The sequence below is a fragment of the Molothrus ater genome, unplaced genomic scaffold (genome assembly GCF_012460135.2).
Source record: "Molothrus ater isolate BHLD 08-10-18 breed brown headed cowbird unplaced genomic scaffold, BPBGC_Mater_1.1 matUn_MA500, whole genome shotgun sequence".
NCBI classification, from domain to species: Eukaryota; Metazoa; Chordata; class Aves; order Passeriformes; family Icteridae; genus Molothrus; species Molothrus ater.
Genome location: NW_023416559.1, coordinates 430,407 through 446,885, shown reverse-complemented (window position 1 = coordinate 446,885; position 16,479 = coordinate 430,407). Strand labels below are relative to the sequence as shown.

The 16,479-nt window shown below is 39.8% G+C and overlaps 1 long non-coding RNA gene across 1 annotated transcript; it reads right to left on the bottom strand.

Annotated features, from left to right (window-relative positions):
• Positions 1-4,909: 4,909 nt before the first annotated feature.
• On the bottom strand, positions 4,910-10,286 carry LOC118700903 (uncharacterized). The gene is made up of 2 exons (XR_004982358.1): positions 7,598-10,286; positions 4,910-7,449 (listed from the first exon to the last, which is right to left on the bottom strand). It is a non-coding gene; the product is annotated as an uncharacterized LOC118700903 (long non-coding RNA).
• Between the last annotated feature and the right edge of the window lie 6,193 nt (positions 10,287-16,479).

The window sequence follows — 16,479 nt, the reverse complement described above, 5'->3', positions numbered from 1 at the left end:
AAGCTTTTCTTTCAGACTAAGTTGCAGTTTACGTAGAACACTAGTACTAGTGAAGGTTTTTCTGGGCATAGGGGGAACACCTTCTCATTGGATTTGTGTGCAGAATGCATTTTATCCAAACTGGAAAATTGATCCCAGCTGTGTTCTAGTCATCATTCTTACTGCATCAGGCCTGAAGATTCTGTGAAAAGTAGCCTGTGGACCTTGAACATAGCTCATGTGAAACAGATGAGAGGCGATGGAGAAGTTGAGGGAGAGAATAAAGAGCATATGGCCCAGTACAGACCAACAATTGTTTGGCACCCTTTAAAGGCTGTGTTTGACAAGCAGGGCTGAAGCAGGTCTGCAAAATATCCGGGAGATCAAAATCCATTGAAGCAAATTGCCCTGGCCAGTCACCTTGCTGCCGATAATTCCCTCTCCATACCAGCTGATCAGGCCTAACAATGCTGCTGCAGAAGTATTGTGAAAAAGGTAGGCATATTTTCACAGATGCAGGGGAAAATCCCCTTGGATGATGGTTCCAAGGGATTACTTGATGGAGCAAGTTATGTACCCTTATCTACCGTGCAATATCTAAGTTGGTGAGTTCACTATCTGTCAGCATCACTTTAGAAAATAAATGTTTGATGCACAAAAAAATATTTCATATGTCCTGTCTACCTGCTTCATTTCAACCAATGAATAGGCTACGTTCCATCAGCAAAGGGTTTATGATCCTATGTTTCTTTAAACTGTGGTAATTCTTTATTTTTTTCTAAATCAGACACTGTCTATTCATAAGATTCAGATGTCCATGGCAGGAGTGTAATTAAATTCACATGTTAAAAAATAACCTTCTTCTTGTTATCTTTTTATTAAATTACTGACATGTAACATCAGTCTGAGAGCTGAAGAAAACCCCTTCATTTGCTGTTTGCCAAGTATCATCTATGTGATACAAATTCTGCTTGAGAAATCACACCCGCACATTGCCATGTAGCACTACTAGTAATGCTTTCACAACCTTTTCTTCATCATTAGGTCTTTTGGTGAAGTGAATGATTAGAACATAAGCAAGGGCATTTGTTCAAGATGCTCCAGAAAGAGCTGTGGTCTGTTCTCTTCTTTGCTGCCTATGTTAGCACTGAGCTGCAAAAAATGAAAGATTACTAGGAAAAGTGTTACTTTCAGTCTAAACTTGTAAATGATGTTTGGAATACCCTGTTAAATGACAAGGTGCTCTTTTAAAATATGGCATCTTAAGGGAAAATGTCAGCTTTAAAAAGGTTTTGAGACAGTTGCTTCTGGAAAAAAAAAAAAAAAAACAACAAAAGAATTGGAGGCATCTAAGGTCTTTAGGCATACTATTTTGAAGATTGATTCAAACCACAGTTTCTTCATATAGGAAGAGCAGAGGACCATAGATGCAACCCATTTGAAAATGGATTTCTATATGTTTCTGGTTGGGATTACCAGACATCATTTCTTGTGAAGTCGAGGGACTGCAGTTAGCACTCCAATAATTTCCTTCCCTGAAATTCAACTGCATTTGCTCCTTTTTCCAGAGTCCCCATTTATTAGTGAAGGTATGCTCTATCTATGCATTAGAATATTCCATTAGAGTGTGTGACTCATACTTGCTAGTTAAAATTAGCTGGAACGGAATGGATAGTTACAGTTGCTTGTATACAATAGTCTTATTTTGGCAAGTTTTCTTTAGACAATGTTGAAGCAGCACTAGCAAATAGGAAGTACAGCTTGCAGCAGGGAAGGACACTCTTCTGCTTTCTCAAGTTTCCTGTAGTTAAATAGACGCCAAAAGGCTTTTCCTAGTACTACTACTGTCTTGTAGGAATACTTGATCTAATCCTATCTTTGATCAAATTACGAATGGGTTACTTTTCTACAAGGCAGAACATTTTTCTTTTAATAATATGTATTTTGTAAGGTGGAAACATGAACTTGTGCACCAGTCACGTGGAATGTACTCCTTATTAAGTTTCACAACCTTCTTTAGAAAATATTGACTGTGTGTAACTTCAAAAGAAGAATTCTGGGCATCTTCATTCTATTGATGTAATTGTTTTTCTGCCATGCTGGTATTGTTTTCTATCATTTTTACCAACAGAAATATTTTTCCCTGACACCTATGGAAAAGACCTATGTTTACTCAACAGTGCGGCATCAGTACATTGTTTAGAATGATTTCAACATGGTCCCAAACATATCGGACAGCTAGACAGCAGAGGTTAGCAACAGGGAATGGGAATAACTTCTGAACCGTTTCAGTAGATTTCCCAGGAAGGGAAAATTGCTTTCTGCCACTGCAAATTTTCCCAGAGATTTTGTCTGGTTAAGAGTTGCATCAAAAGAGTATTTTTGCACAAACCTTGGGGCAAGCTCTGTCTCCGATTTACTAGTGAATGCAAAGAGGGTGAAAGTGCTGCTTCAAAGCCCTCTGTGTGCTTTCTGTACCAAGAGGGGGGGTGACCCCAGAAATAAGTTTTGATCTCTCTTCAGAACACAAGGCATGTCATCACCTCATTCATCTTCTTCTGGGACTCATAGCATCTTAAGACTAAGAAGCTCTCTTGCTTGCTGAAGTGCGTTCAGCAAAAAAACCTTGTCTCATCAGCAAATTTGAACACAACTACAGTCGAGTCAATTCCAATGCTGGCAGGGCAATACTCTACCCCACTAGTAACACGCCACTATTAGAAGACTGTGTAAAACTATTTTTGTACAAAGTAATCGGAGGGAAAAATAGAATTGGGAAGAACTGCACATTGTTCTGGAAAAAAGTCTCCTGCCTCAGTCTTACAGACATCATTTGCTGGTATCATTTTTAATAGTTGGGGCTTTTTAAATTTTGTAGAAGAAAAAATATTACTGCACCTTTATGTTTCCTTAATAGAAGTACAGCCATTTCTTAATAGATTAGAAGTAAGCCATTTGAATATGTACAAATGGTCTTTTCAAATACATATGCTATAGCACACTGTGAAAGTAATCTAAAGGTTTAAAAAGATTTTGGAAGAAAGTAAGTCTAAGGTGATAGAAGAAGAAGAAGAAGAAAACAGCAGTTTTCTTCTGGTGAAAAAAAAACAAACGGAGGACCTTGTACAGTGGAGATGTATTATTTGACTTCCTGAAAAACTGAGTAGGTTTGCTATTGCCAATGGTTTTCATTAGGAAGGAAGAGATTCCTTTGGCAAAAAAACCCCTTCAAATTGACTTGACAAAAATGTTATGACACTTAACTTCACCAATCCTGAAGAAAAATTCTCATCACTTGATCTGGAAATCATGATGGTAATGGAGACAAGGATGTCTAAGCCATGCCATCAGGAACATAAAAAAGCATTAGAATGCAGGTAAGACTGAGTTCCTGAACTAGTGTGAAGAGAATGCAACAAAGACATTTTCCTTTAAGAGTCTTCAGGATGGAAGGCAGAGCAAATTTTTTCACGGGAAGTATTTCTGAATAGAATGAATCTTCAAAATAACATTGTTTTCCAAAACCTGTTTACAGTATCTCTTACCATGATACACAGTTCCTATGAATAGAAAAAGCAAAGCACTTTTTTCCAAACTGTTGTGCACTCTTAAGCAATCTACAATAAAAATAGTATTTTTTCATGCTGGGAATGATGTTAATTACAAAAAAAGCCTTGTAGCACACTTGGCACTGTAGCCTCTTGATTAGCATAGCTTTTTATTCATCAAACACGTTTCACATTGACTATTTTTCTCTTTTAAATAACGGCGTCTTTGTACTTATGCAGCATCCATGAAGAATTTCTTGGGTGTTATTTTGTACCTGATCCTAAATGGCAGGTTCTGCATTCTGCCATCTGTCTAGCTTTGCCATTTGATGCAGCTTCTGAGAGGTATTTTCAGAATCGAGGACTACTTGCAAGAATGATGCTAAATCCATGCATTTTACTCCTTGGTTAATGCAAAACTATTTTTCCTTTACAGATCAATGAGAACAGGAAAATAATGATGGTGAGTTCAATCCTTAGAGTAATACAAAGAGGACTATTATCATCATTAGAAACCAAGCAAGGTGTATTTATTGCACATGCAGTATAGTCACTAATGCAAATTACCCTGTAAATTCAAAAGGAATCTGTATCATAGGAGTGGATGGAATGTTTCTATTGATATTTTGCTTAAAGCAGAAAATTAATTCTTTTGACAGCCAACTCATGATTGCAAGCTCACTTTCAACTACAGCTTTCAAACAGATGAAACGTGTCTGTTTATAAAACGATACAGTACAGTACACAATAGCAAGTCAGGTCATAGACATTCAAAAGAAAAAAACAGATCAAAGGACACATTCATTCCCATCTACAAGCCCTCAAGAGTGTACAGGTCAAATGTCCCCAGAAAACTAGGCTGGTGGCGCAAATTCTCTATGTTGGCACCAGCAGAAGCAGCTGCTATCTTTATAGGATGCAATCTTGCTTACATCACCCTTCAGAGCAATCTTCTGTACCCCTGCCCAATACACCTTCTGCTCTATTCCTTGGACTTCACATTTGCATTTCTACAGAGTCCTGTCCTGCAAACTGACTCAAAGTTCAGGTAATAGATTTCCAAGATTTAGAAATGTTGTGTGAGGTTTATTTATTTCATATTTCCTTCCATCTAAGCAAACTGTAACTTTCGGAAGTGAAATATTTCGAGTATGTCACGTGTATTTTAATGTTAGCTCTGCTTCACATTCAAACTTCTCACAGACCCCTGTGATGCCTTGCTGCAAAAATATATAGCTGCCAAGAGTGGTTGTGGGAAGTTAGAATTGCCAGAAAACCATACAAACAATCTAACAATAGAGCCTTGGATTTCTGAATATAATTGCACCATGTAAAGTCAAAATATAATATTTAAATGATTTTATATAATGATGAGTGTGGGCTAGAGAGAATCCAGATAGAATTTTATTTTTTTAAACAGTTCCGGGAAAAACATGGCCTTGACTTGGAAGTATAGCACGAAATATTTTTATACAGCATGAGTTCTCATTACCTAATCATATGATTTGTAGACCTGAATTGGAAACCAGGAAATAAACAAAGAAAAATATTCAAGCTATAAAAGATGGGAGTTTAAAATTTTCTTTGTATTTCTGATTAAAGCTATTAGGTAGCTAAATGGTCACCCATGATTTTAAAAAGCATCTGGACATTAAAAATAGGTAAATTTCTGCGGGACTTGGATGTCAGCTATTCCTGAAAAGCTTTATTTCACCGCTTTCCAACCCTGAATCAATCCACTTAAACGCAGCTGTATTTCAGATGCTCAGTGGAACTGTCCATGTAATGCATATAGTTGACAAATAGTCTGCAGAAAAAGCTAGATCCATTTGAAGATCTTTTTCTGTAAATGGTATTCACGTTATTTGTACAAACACACAGATGGGATTTCTGCTGTCTTCTTCAGGCCACTTCCTCCAGAGAGCTCTCCATCAAATCTCTCTAGTTCTACTCTTCTGGTGATCCAAAGTCAGCACTGGGATGGTCCAAGTGCATGAATTACTGTCTGCTAGAGGTGCACCCCGAGGGCTTCTGTGTGCAGCATCACGTGAGCCCTACTAATGTCACCCTGTTGGTATAAACTGAGCTAGCTGGACCTTAAGGGACAAGATTGTGCACTGATATTGTAATAGAAATTAGGTACTAAGAAGGAGGCTGGAAGATTTAAATATTTCTGCCTCCAGCTTAAGCAACACTAAATCTTGGTCTTTATCTGAAAAACTAGGTGAATTAGCCTATTTGGCATTCCTATGCCAAAAATGTCAGTAATACAACAAGAACCGTCAAAAGAGTAACAATTCCAATCATTACTTTGTAAAAATAATTCATTGGAAGAAGTCGGGAAGAAGGATGAAACATGCCAATATCCTACCCTGAGAATCATTCTGTTGATTTGCACAGGTTTCTTATTATATACCCATCTAATGCATTGGACATGCATGCTTGTGATGACACAAATACTTGCAAAGCTTACCAGATAAACCATGTTCTCTTCAGACAGCAAAACATTGCTTGATGGTTGTGTTTGCTAATTACATTTAGACTCAATGTTCTTAAAGGTCTTTTCCAACCAAAGTGATTCCATCATTCTCTAAATCGCAGATCCTGCTTGTCTTGGTTTAGGGCAAATTTGGCAGCAATCCTCAAGAAGGGGTGATTTATTAAAAATATTGATCTAGTACTGATATCCAACTGTGACGGACCAAGGCTCTCTAACAGTTCAAAATTAGAAAGTGTATGTTTATTGCAACACTGGGCAGCGTGCGGGATAGCTCCCAAATACACACTGTGATTTAGAGGTGATAACAGAGTCTTTTTATCTATACAAGTATTGAATACCCAAAAGACAAATACATATTCATAATTTAGGTACATCCCATCATTCCTCACTTCGTATGGTAATTAGTTCAAAAGCTATTAAGCACACGTAGTTTGTTCCTCAAAATGAATCGGTGGTCCCTTTCATGGGGAGGGGTTCCAAAATGAGGAAATAAATGAAGTCTTCCTGGTTCTGAACTTTCTACATTTTCAATGCAAATATGACAAATGAACCCATTGGTAGAACTCCCATTCCCCATCTTCAATTGGTTTCAGAACAGAGGTGGCCTACAATTGTCTTATGTTCCTAAAAGCTATTTATGAGTTTCTATATTCTTCATGATAAACCCAGCTAAGCAAACATGATGTTGACAAGCAATCAATTATTAGTTAACTACTAACTCTTAACTTCAACAAGGCCTACCTATTTATTTTGATAAACTCTAATAAGGCTTATCTCTAACTAAAACCTCAGCTCCTCTAAAATCCCTAAATTTCTTTAAAGTTTATGTCTCAGGGGGCCCCTCCCAGAAAGCCCACCTACACGGCCCCTCCCCTCAACTGGTCTGGGAAACATTTCCTCTGAGAGAAGTGGAAAAAATCTGTTTATTTACCAGGGAAAGCACCCCCCAGCACAAAAAATGAACAATACCAGATGACAAAACTCAATTGCCGCTCTGAAGAGACAACAAATTCAGAAAGTCTCTCCTGTGGATGCTTGCTCTGTTATCAATCCCTCCGGCACTAGGAAAGGCTGCTGCCCAGAGTAGGCCCCCATAGGCCACAAAGTGCAAGCTCTCAGTGCTCTCCAGGTCCCAGTCTGGAGCAGGTTTGAACAGTTCCAAGAAAAGGGAAAGAAAAAAGACAGTCCAGGGAAAACTCTGCCTCAGCCAGCTAAACCAACTGAAAAGCAAAGAACACTCTGTTCTGCTCCATCAGTGCCCAGACAACACAGTGCAGCACAGAATGTGGAGCAGTGTTGCTTTTAGAAGAGTGAGTGCAGCCTGTGATAACAAACTCCGTACTTCTTCTTCTCCCCACCTTTGCTCTCAGAAGCAGTCTTGAAGGCAGAGAATATAATATCCAGCATTAACAGAACAGATGGCTGGGGATACAACATCATAAAGTCACCCTAGGACACTGCTCTACTGAGATATGTCACCAGACTATGCTAAGACAAAGTTTTGGAACTGCTAATTAAAATTCTACTATCACAGTGAAGCTGAGGAGGAAACACAGCTCACTCCAGTTACCTTGTGGCATGCCAATACTTCCTTTCAATCACAATGGTTTTCGTCTTTAAGTCCGTGACATCACAGGCATAATTCAACATCTTTTGGGCAGGAAGGAAGATATTCTTCTTCTCATTATACTGATGGGTAAGCTGAAATGCAAAGCAGTTAATTCAAAGTGAAACAGCGATAAAGTCAATAGTAAAACTCACCACAGTTTTGTTTACCAACCCAAGTCCTTACGATCCCAAAATACAAGAACAGCTGTAAAAGCCTTGTGGTTTCTTAATTTTTTCCTATACCTACATGGGAGGGTAAGGGATAAATGATCCCAAACAATGGTAATCCACAACAAAGCATTCTTGACATCATATTCAGCTTTTGCATAGCGAGCTCTTCACCTGATCAAGTTATTCCATTGCAATAGTTTGGGGAGTATCTTAGAGGGCTGCCTGTTGTTGGTTTAAACCATCTTGATCATTCAGGAACCCAGTAGCAATGAGAAAGTTCAAAATAAGATAGTGCTACACATTGATTTTCCTATATGACAGACATATTTCTACAAGACAGAAGGCTGACCTAATGCTTCCCTACAACATGGCTGAAGTGGCATCCTGTTCCCCATAGGTTTTTCAGTTTAATTTTAGCAGCTTTCTTACTAGATTAATGAGCTGAACTAACTCAAAAAGGAATCAGATAAGTGCCAGAGCTTTAAAACAAACAACAACAACAACAACAAAAAAGATGCAAAATGGTGATTTGTGGGTGCGTTTGAAAACAGAAATTTTTTTGTATTTTTCATAGAGACATGGCATTCTCTAGAATGATATTGCTCCAACGGTTTGAGTTTGGTTTTCTTTTTCCCCCTCAATTGTAAATGTTATGCATTCTTTTTGGCCATTTCAGTAAATAGATTTTCTGATACGTGTGAAAGACAGTCTAAAGTTCCCCTCATTTGCCTCACGACCATTCCCAGGACAGACACTGGGACCCTAAAGACACCGATGGGAATTCTGGCCTGCCAGTAATGGATGAACACCAAAAATCCTGAGGCCCCTGAGCAGAATTCTGGCCTGCCAAGTGATTGTTCACAGCTGTGTCTTCAGTGACTGCTTCTAGCAGGGCCTGCCAAAGGGCGACCCGGCCTATATGCTTGCACCTGCTTCACGACAATAGACCAGGAATTTTCCCACCTCTTGGCCAGATGAACTTGCTGGGGCAACTTGGTAGCCCCCCCATGGAAAATCCTTCATCTCCACTACCAGCGTGAGGCACCGAGGTTGAAGCCCCCCTACCAAGGACTGAGACTGAGACACCTGTAATTCTGATGCAGGGGTGCTGGCCTGACTGAAGCAGGATGCCTGCTGAGTGTTGCCTACAGATGTGTTCACCGGACCTAGACTGGTTTCCCCCAGAAAGCAGTCCTGAAACAGTGGGTCCCACTCACTGCTGATACTGACTTATCCTGCTGAGAACATGGACTGTCTGTACCCGTCTTCAATATCTTTTTCCCCCTCAGCAATTTCAATAGACTTCTTCTTCTTCTTGATTGTATCTCAGCCATTTCAAGATTCTGTTTCCCCCCTCAGCAATGGACTATAATAGAACCTTGAGTTAACCAGGACTTTGAGATCTTCCCAACGTGACTAGGCAAACTCTATCGGCTGGACTAAGAGGACTTAGTCTCTCCATGTTTGGTAGCTATACTCCTCTCTCTTTCTCCCCCTCTTTTTTATTCTTTTCCTCTCCCTGATTCCTTTCAGGCATTTGCTGTGGTCATTCTATAAAGGTGCATTTGTTTGGATTGATACTGCAATCCCCTTTCCAGGTTGTCTGTTGCACTCCGAGATCAGTTAACCAACCAACCAGTTAACCAACCCCTTGGTATCAGCGGATCGTGACGATACCTTCTTTCAAGCTGACATTGGTTCTAGTCCATATAAGCACACTGGTAGGTAAAAGTAGACTCTAAAAGATAACATTCAAAATGTATTTCCCTTGTCTTCCCATTAAAGCAAGTGAAGAAAGCAGACAGGAGGTCTTCAGATAACATGCTATGCAAATTGAAAAGATTCTGTCCTTATTTGAAGCAACTGAGAAACTCACACAATGAAATACAGTTCAGACAGATCGAAGGGTCACAGATGATGTCAAATCTGTACTTTCAATGTTTGAATGAAGCAAGATTTCTTGAAGTACAATCCTATAAAATGAAGGTGAGTTTGCAGAAGCAATTGAACTGGGTCTGTTTTATAAACACAATGTTTTCTAAGTAACTGAGGATTCAGGAAGGCAACCTTGGAATTTAAAGGATTTAGAAAGATACAAATACCAAGACTGGCAGTTCATTAGCTTTAACAGTCTCTTCAAATAAGATCTATTTTTAACTTCTTCTTGTAGTAGGTCTGAAGACATTAGGAATGATGCAATAAAACAAAACAAACAACAAACCAAAACAAAACCAAAACAGCTTTCTCAAAAAGCTTGGAGAAACCAGAGAAATTATGATTTTTAGGGGTTAAGTAGTCCTTTAAAAGTTGTCTCTGGGAAAAGAGATAAAAAACCACTAATTGACTGTGGAGTATATTCCAAACCTGTCCTGAAGCATGTAAGGGACAAGAGCCTGTAATAAAACTACTATGCTGGGTTCATCTGTTAAAAGCATTCCAGAATGGTTGAAATTATCAATCACATAATGTGGGATTAAAAAAAAAAAAAAAAAAAAAGAAAAAAAGAAAAAGAAAAAAGAAGAAAGCATAGAGAAAAAAATATTTTGAACATGTTTTCCCATTCCCAGATGGCATAACAGCTTTATTTCATTTTGTTCCTAAGACTGATTAATAGCTTATGAAGTGTTTTACAATTGAGAGTGAGAGTGTTCACACTAACCATACAATTTGGATGGATCTCTTTTACTTTGCACAGCAGCAGATACGGTTTAGCACTCCACAGTTCAGTCCCCGAAAGTGAATGGGTGTGGCAGATTTAACCTAACTGGCCAGTCCACCAGAATGCTTAATTATCTTGGAAAATGCTTTGCTCTGTCTCATTATCTGGACATGTCTCTCTAGCTCCGCTTTGAGCTCCTTGATCTTTCATCTACAGGATGAGATCCAATTTAGCTTAGCAAGGACATAGCCTTTCAAAACCACATCTTTTATCTTCTGCATTCATACAAGTACATTTCTACTGCAGGGAACCCTGTGGAAGATCCTAGTTGTTTTGTTTCTCAGATAGTTGTTGCATAAAAGAGCTCTTCTTTTAATTTTTTCCCTGCTAAAGTATAGGCTCTGTACTTAACTGATTGTGATGCTAACTCATTATCATCTATTCTTCAGTCGTACAGAGTAGGCAGCAAAGTTTTCTTCTGAAGACATTCATTTAATGAGAAATGCTGAAGGTCTGACTTTAGTTGCAAAGGTCACTGATTGACCGGTTGCAAAATTGTTAAGTCTAGTAAGAGCAGGAAAAGTGTGCTGTTGCTGTGCCTGTAAATGTCGTGTCAGCTGCTGTTGGGATAAAAAGCATGAGCATAAGAAAAGATATCTGCATGGATAGAAAAGAAATTTGTTGTGATTTCTGCACAAGAGGAAGTATGAAGCACTTATTTCAGTGGCTAAGACAGTATCATCATTGGGCCAGTTCTCTTCAACATCTTTTGAACAACCTGGACACAGCACTTGAAGGAATATTAAGACAGTTTGCCAAAGACACTAAATTGGGAGGAGCTGTGAACTAACTCCCTTGAGGGCACAGAGACCTTGCAGAGAGATCTTGCCAAATAGGAGAGATGGGCAATTCTTGCTGGCCGGGAGTCTATGCACAAATCACAAAAGGGGCGGGACTGCTGGGGACGGCGTCTCAAGCTGGTTTTTTTCCAGCATCAGTCTCATGACATGGTGATGACAATGGGAAGCTGCCAGCAGCTCACGTCCCCAGCAGCAGACAAAGAACTTAATGTTACAACTTACTTGAAAAGTTTTTTGACCAATCACACAAAGCAAAAGCATATTGACAGTACTTCTGTCCAATCACTATAAAGACATGTACCTGGGCTTAGAACGATGCTCGCTTCTTTCGAATAAAAGACCTGCTTGTAAGCCTTAAGATACAACGCACAGAGCTCCATTATTAAGCTTAGAACTACCTAACATCGCGCTAGATATACTTTGCTGTAGCTTAGGGAGTTATTCTAGACAAGCATTAATACACAGACCATTGTTCCATTTGTCCTTACTTTTCTACTTCTCATCTAATTTTTCTGCTGACAAACCTTATGACTACTGCTTAGCTCCAATGACAGTTCTGCTGTCTCTGAGGCCTTCCTTTTGCAGCTTTCCCAAACCCCTCTGTTTTTGAGGATTCCCACAGGCAATCACCAACCAGATGGAGTGGAACAAGGGCAAGTGCTGGATTCAGCACCTGCAACAGGGCAATCCTGGTGGGTGTATAGACTGGGGAGGGAGCAAGAGGCTGGGAGAAGCACTGCAGAAAGGGACCCAGGCTCCTGGCCAATGGCAAGCTGAATGTGCATCAGCAGTGCCCTGGCAGCCAGGAGGGCCAAGCCTGTCCTGGGGTGCATCAAGCACAGTATCACCAGCTGGGCAAGGAAGGGGATTGTCTTGCTCTGCTCTGCTCTGCTCTGCTCTGCTCTGCTCTGCTCTTCTCTGCTCTGCTCTGCTCTGCTCTGCTCTGCTCTGGGGCGGAATCACCTTGGTATTAGAAAGTCCTCAAATGAGGTCTACAAAGACAGGACTCAAAGAAATGGCATGCAGCTGAGTCAGGGGAGGTTTAGGTTGGGTATCCGGAAAAAGTTTTTAACCAGAGAATGGCTGGGCACTGGAAGAGTCTTTCCAGGGAGTGGTCACACCATCACACCTGTCTGAGTTTGGGACATTGCTCTCAGGCATATGGTGTGATTCTCAAGGATGGCCCCAGGCAGGGCCAGGAGTTGGACTGATGATGATCCTGATGGGGTCCTTCCAATTCAACAGATTCAATGACTCAATGGTTCTGTCCTGGCCACTCAAGGTATATTGCTTGGTCTCATCAGATTTTGATCTGCTCTTGTTGGTCAGACTTTGTCCCTACTGGCTAATGATATTTATCACAAAAGACAAAGTGCCTTTTCTCAATTTTCTCAAGCAATTGGAACATGCGCCTTAGAATCCTAAAAAAGTCTTTTCTTTGAAACAACACTGTAGTGTTTTTCAGTGCCCAGTAGTCTTTCCAGATCTTAAGGAGAAAGAAGGCAAAATGAGGGGACGTATTACAATGAATGATTGTCAATTTTCCGGTTCTTTAGCAGTATATTTGTACTTCCACTATTCTTTGCTGTAAAATCATGGTTTTCTATAGTATCCAATTTTCTAGCAAGACACATTTCTGCAACTGAGCCCATCAGTCATTGTGAAAATATATTGTCAAAAGTACAAAACATATGAATAGGCAGTGACAAGTGAGGGAAAAAAGAAGTATGAGAAGCAGCTGCATGATACTAAAGTGAGACAAGAAGGAGGAGAAGGTGCTCCAGTTGACACAGCAAAGAATCCCCCACAGTCCCTGGAGGACATCATCATCAAGCAGGTTGTCTCCCAGCAGTCCCTGGAGAACCGTGGAGGAACACAATGGAGCTCGTGTTCCTGTTGCACAGCAGGTGAATGTGCTTTGAAGGAAGCTGCAGCTTGTGGAGGGAGGGAGGGCCAGAAAAGCATCCTTGACCTCTTGGAAGAGTGGAAGAGTACGTGCAAATCTTAAACAGCTGCTAACTCTAATCTATTCTCTTTCCACTTCTTGTCTTAGGTAAGTAAGAAGACAACCCAAGAATTAGAAGCCTAAATTCTTTTGCTTGAGGCTCCCATTCTTTCTGCCATTCTCTTAAAATTTAGTTTGAAGTAAAACTCATGATAAAGTTCTTAAGGCTTGATGTTCAGGCTTGTTTCAGAAAATAGGGAGTGCAAATAACTCTTGTCACTGTCATTTTTTTCATAGAAGGAAAAAAGGGAAATTACTGGTTTTCAAGGACTTACAGAAATCCATTGGTAACGGTGGTGAGACTGAAGAGTTTAATTAATCTGAAAAGAGAATGTCGTGGAGCTACCTCAGCGCTGTACAAGTTTTTTTACCAGGAAGTCTAGACTTTTAAACAGACTAAGGACACAATAGTTATCTCTGGGAATATTTTAGTATGTATAGTACATTCATCTTTAAGTAGTTCTATCTGTTTGACAGTTATGACTTAGGCTTTAAATTTGATGTGAAAAGAAATATTTGTGATTCAGATCATTTCCATTTCTGAAGCATTTCAGTTGTTGACTGTTTTTGCTGTCTCCTGAGGGTGGGAAAATAGTCTTTGTACCAATACTGAAACAAACTAGATGGAAAAATTTGTTTTCCTCATTCTTTTCTGTCTATTTGAACAGGCACAGCAGCAAGACCACTGCTATGCGTCTGAGTGGCCCTTCCACTCCTGGAGGACAAACTTGTAGTGGCTAGTATGTTATTTGCACACATTTCTGATGCCGGCTGTTAACTGTTGTGCAGAAAGATCTGTCAACCTTTTTCACAGGAGGACACGTCTGAATTGCTTCACTTGTCTCTGAAGCAGAGAACTAAGCTGGCACTCCATTTCTGAGATCTTGCTGCGTTAGCCCCCAAACCCATTTCTTTCAAATGCCTTTTACTTTCAACCAAAGCACTTCATTACTTCATGATGTAATCTCTTGTTCTTAATGTTCGGGGGATTGTTTTAGACTGATAAGACCATATTGCAGTAAGCAGGTAGAACATCTATCTTAAGCAGTATCCATCACTTGGCTTTGGTTCATGTATCATAACATCTGCAAGGAATGTCATTTACAATCAATGGATGGGCTGGGGTAATGGGCCACAGGTTTAGGAATCTTTCTCCAATTAATTTTGCGTTAAAATTTAGCTCTTATCATTTCAATTGTGTCTTTATTAAAACAATCATCTATTTATTACCTGTACCACAATGAACTGTGTACCTGTACCACAGTCAACAGGGGTTGAGCATCCTACAACAATTCCAAGAAGAAGAATGGTCTGAGCCCCCAGTGCAGCACATGAAGTCTGTCATCAAGTCAGAGTCCCGCAGGCGTTTTCTCAGCCTGGAGAAGAGCAGACTCTGGGCAAATTGTTAGAGCAGCTCTCCAGTAGCTGAAGACAGCCTACCAGAAGGAGGCAAGTGAGCTACACAAGGGCACGGAGCAATAGGAAAAGTGTGGATGGCTTTAAAACCTGAAGAGTATAGGTTTCCTTTGGCTATTGGGAAGAAATTCCTTGCCAAGATGGTTGGGAGACACTAGAACATGTTGTGGGTGACCAATTCCTGGAAGTGATCAAGGCCAGCTTGAATGGGTCTTTGAGCTTAAGGCGGTCTAGTGGAAGGTGTCCCTGACAATGACATGGTGGGGAGGAGGTAGGTGAATTTAAGGTCCCTTCCAAAGCCAACCATTCCATTATTCTATGGTAATCATTCTGTACAGTAGCAGTAAGAAGTTGAAGCTAGAAATAACATATTCATGCTGAGAAACTGCTATCCAATGAGTTGAACTGTTTGGGTCTCACATTTATGTGCCATTTAGCAATACTATATCTAATATCTAGTCCTCGCTCTTTATCATACACGCAAGTATTTTATCATCTTTAACGTTTCTGACATTTGGGAATTTTCTTCCCTTCTCTTTCTTTCTTTCTTTCTTTCTTTCTTTCTTTCTTTCTTTCTTTCTTTCTTTCTTTCTTTCTTTCTTTCTTTCTTTCTTTCTTTCTTTCTTTCTTTCTTTCTTTCTTTCTTTCTTTCTTTCTTTCTTTTTCTTTCTCTCTTTCCTTCTTTCTTTTCTTTCCTTCCCCCACTTCCTTCCTTCACTGCCTTCCTTCCACTATGTCCTTCTTTCTGCCACATCCTTCTGCCACTTCCTTCCCTCCCTCCCTCCACTTTGATGTTAATTTGCAAACTGTCCAGTAGTTACAGGAAATTACTCTTCTTAAATATCATTTTGAAGCTTAGAAATGAATAACAAAATTGTGTCAAACCATGGCATTTAAAAGCCACCTGAAAGTGAGAACTAGCTATTGAAAAGACAAAAATACAAAAATGAAATGATGGAGTGGATGGTTTTAAGGGATATTCTTTGTATTGCTTTGCTACAAATGAGGATCTCAATTTTTACACCTTCTAAAAACACATCTTGAAACTTACTACTTTCCGTGACAAAAATATTTCCAAAACAAGGAAATTGATTTATGCAGATGGAAATATCATCTCCCAAATAGTCATCATCAAGTCCAAAAGATTACCCTGCTTTTACGTAGTAAGCTTTATGGAGATTTCTATTCTCACACAAACCAAGAAGAATCTTTCCAATGACTAGAAAATCTTTAAAAGCAAAATAACCTTGAAGAAAAAAGATCCAAAAAAGAGCCGGGAATTAGATACGTCCACACTTGTTACATGTTGGTTACTAATATTGGCTCTAGTTTGTTGGCGAGTACACTTCCCATTCACGCACGCACGCACCCCTCTTCCTCCTGCACACAGATGTGTGATATTGGGTCTCAAAGAATGGACTATTTTCTCTTAGATAGGTTTTGGTTCTCAAAGTCAAAGCGTAGTCTTCCTGGCTCTATTACCAGGATTTTGTTCCGGGAAGGGAATGTGCTTGTGCCTGTTAGAAATGGGGAGGAGGGGACAGAAAGCAAAGCCATTTGAAGACAACCTGCAGCATAACTAAGAAAGTGGGGTGCTTCTTGACTGCACAACAAAAGAAAGATCGGGAGTAAAATGGAGGAAAACTTGAGGTGCTGATAGAGTTTCTCCTTGTGACAGCTTTCAAACGGACAGAAAACAGCACTTCCTCATTCTCCTGCCTTTTCAATTCACA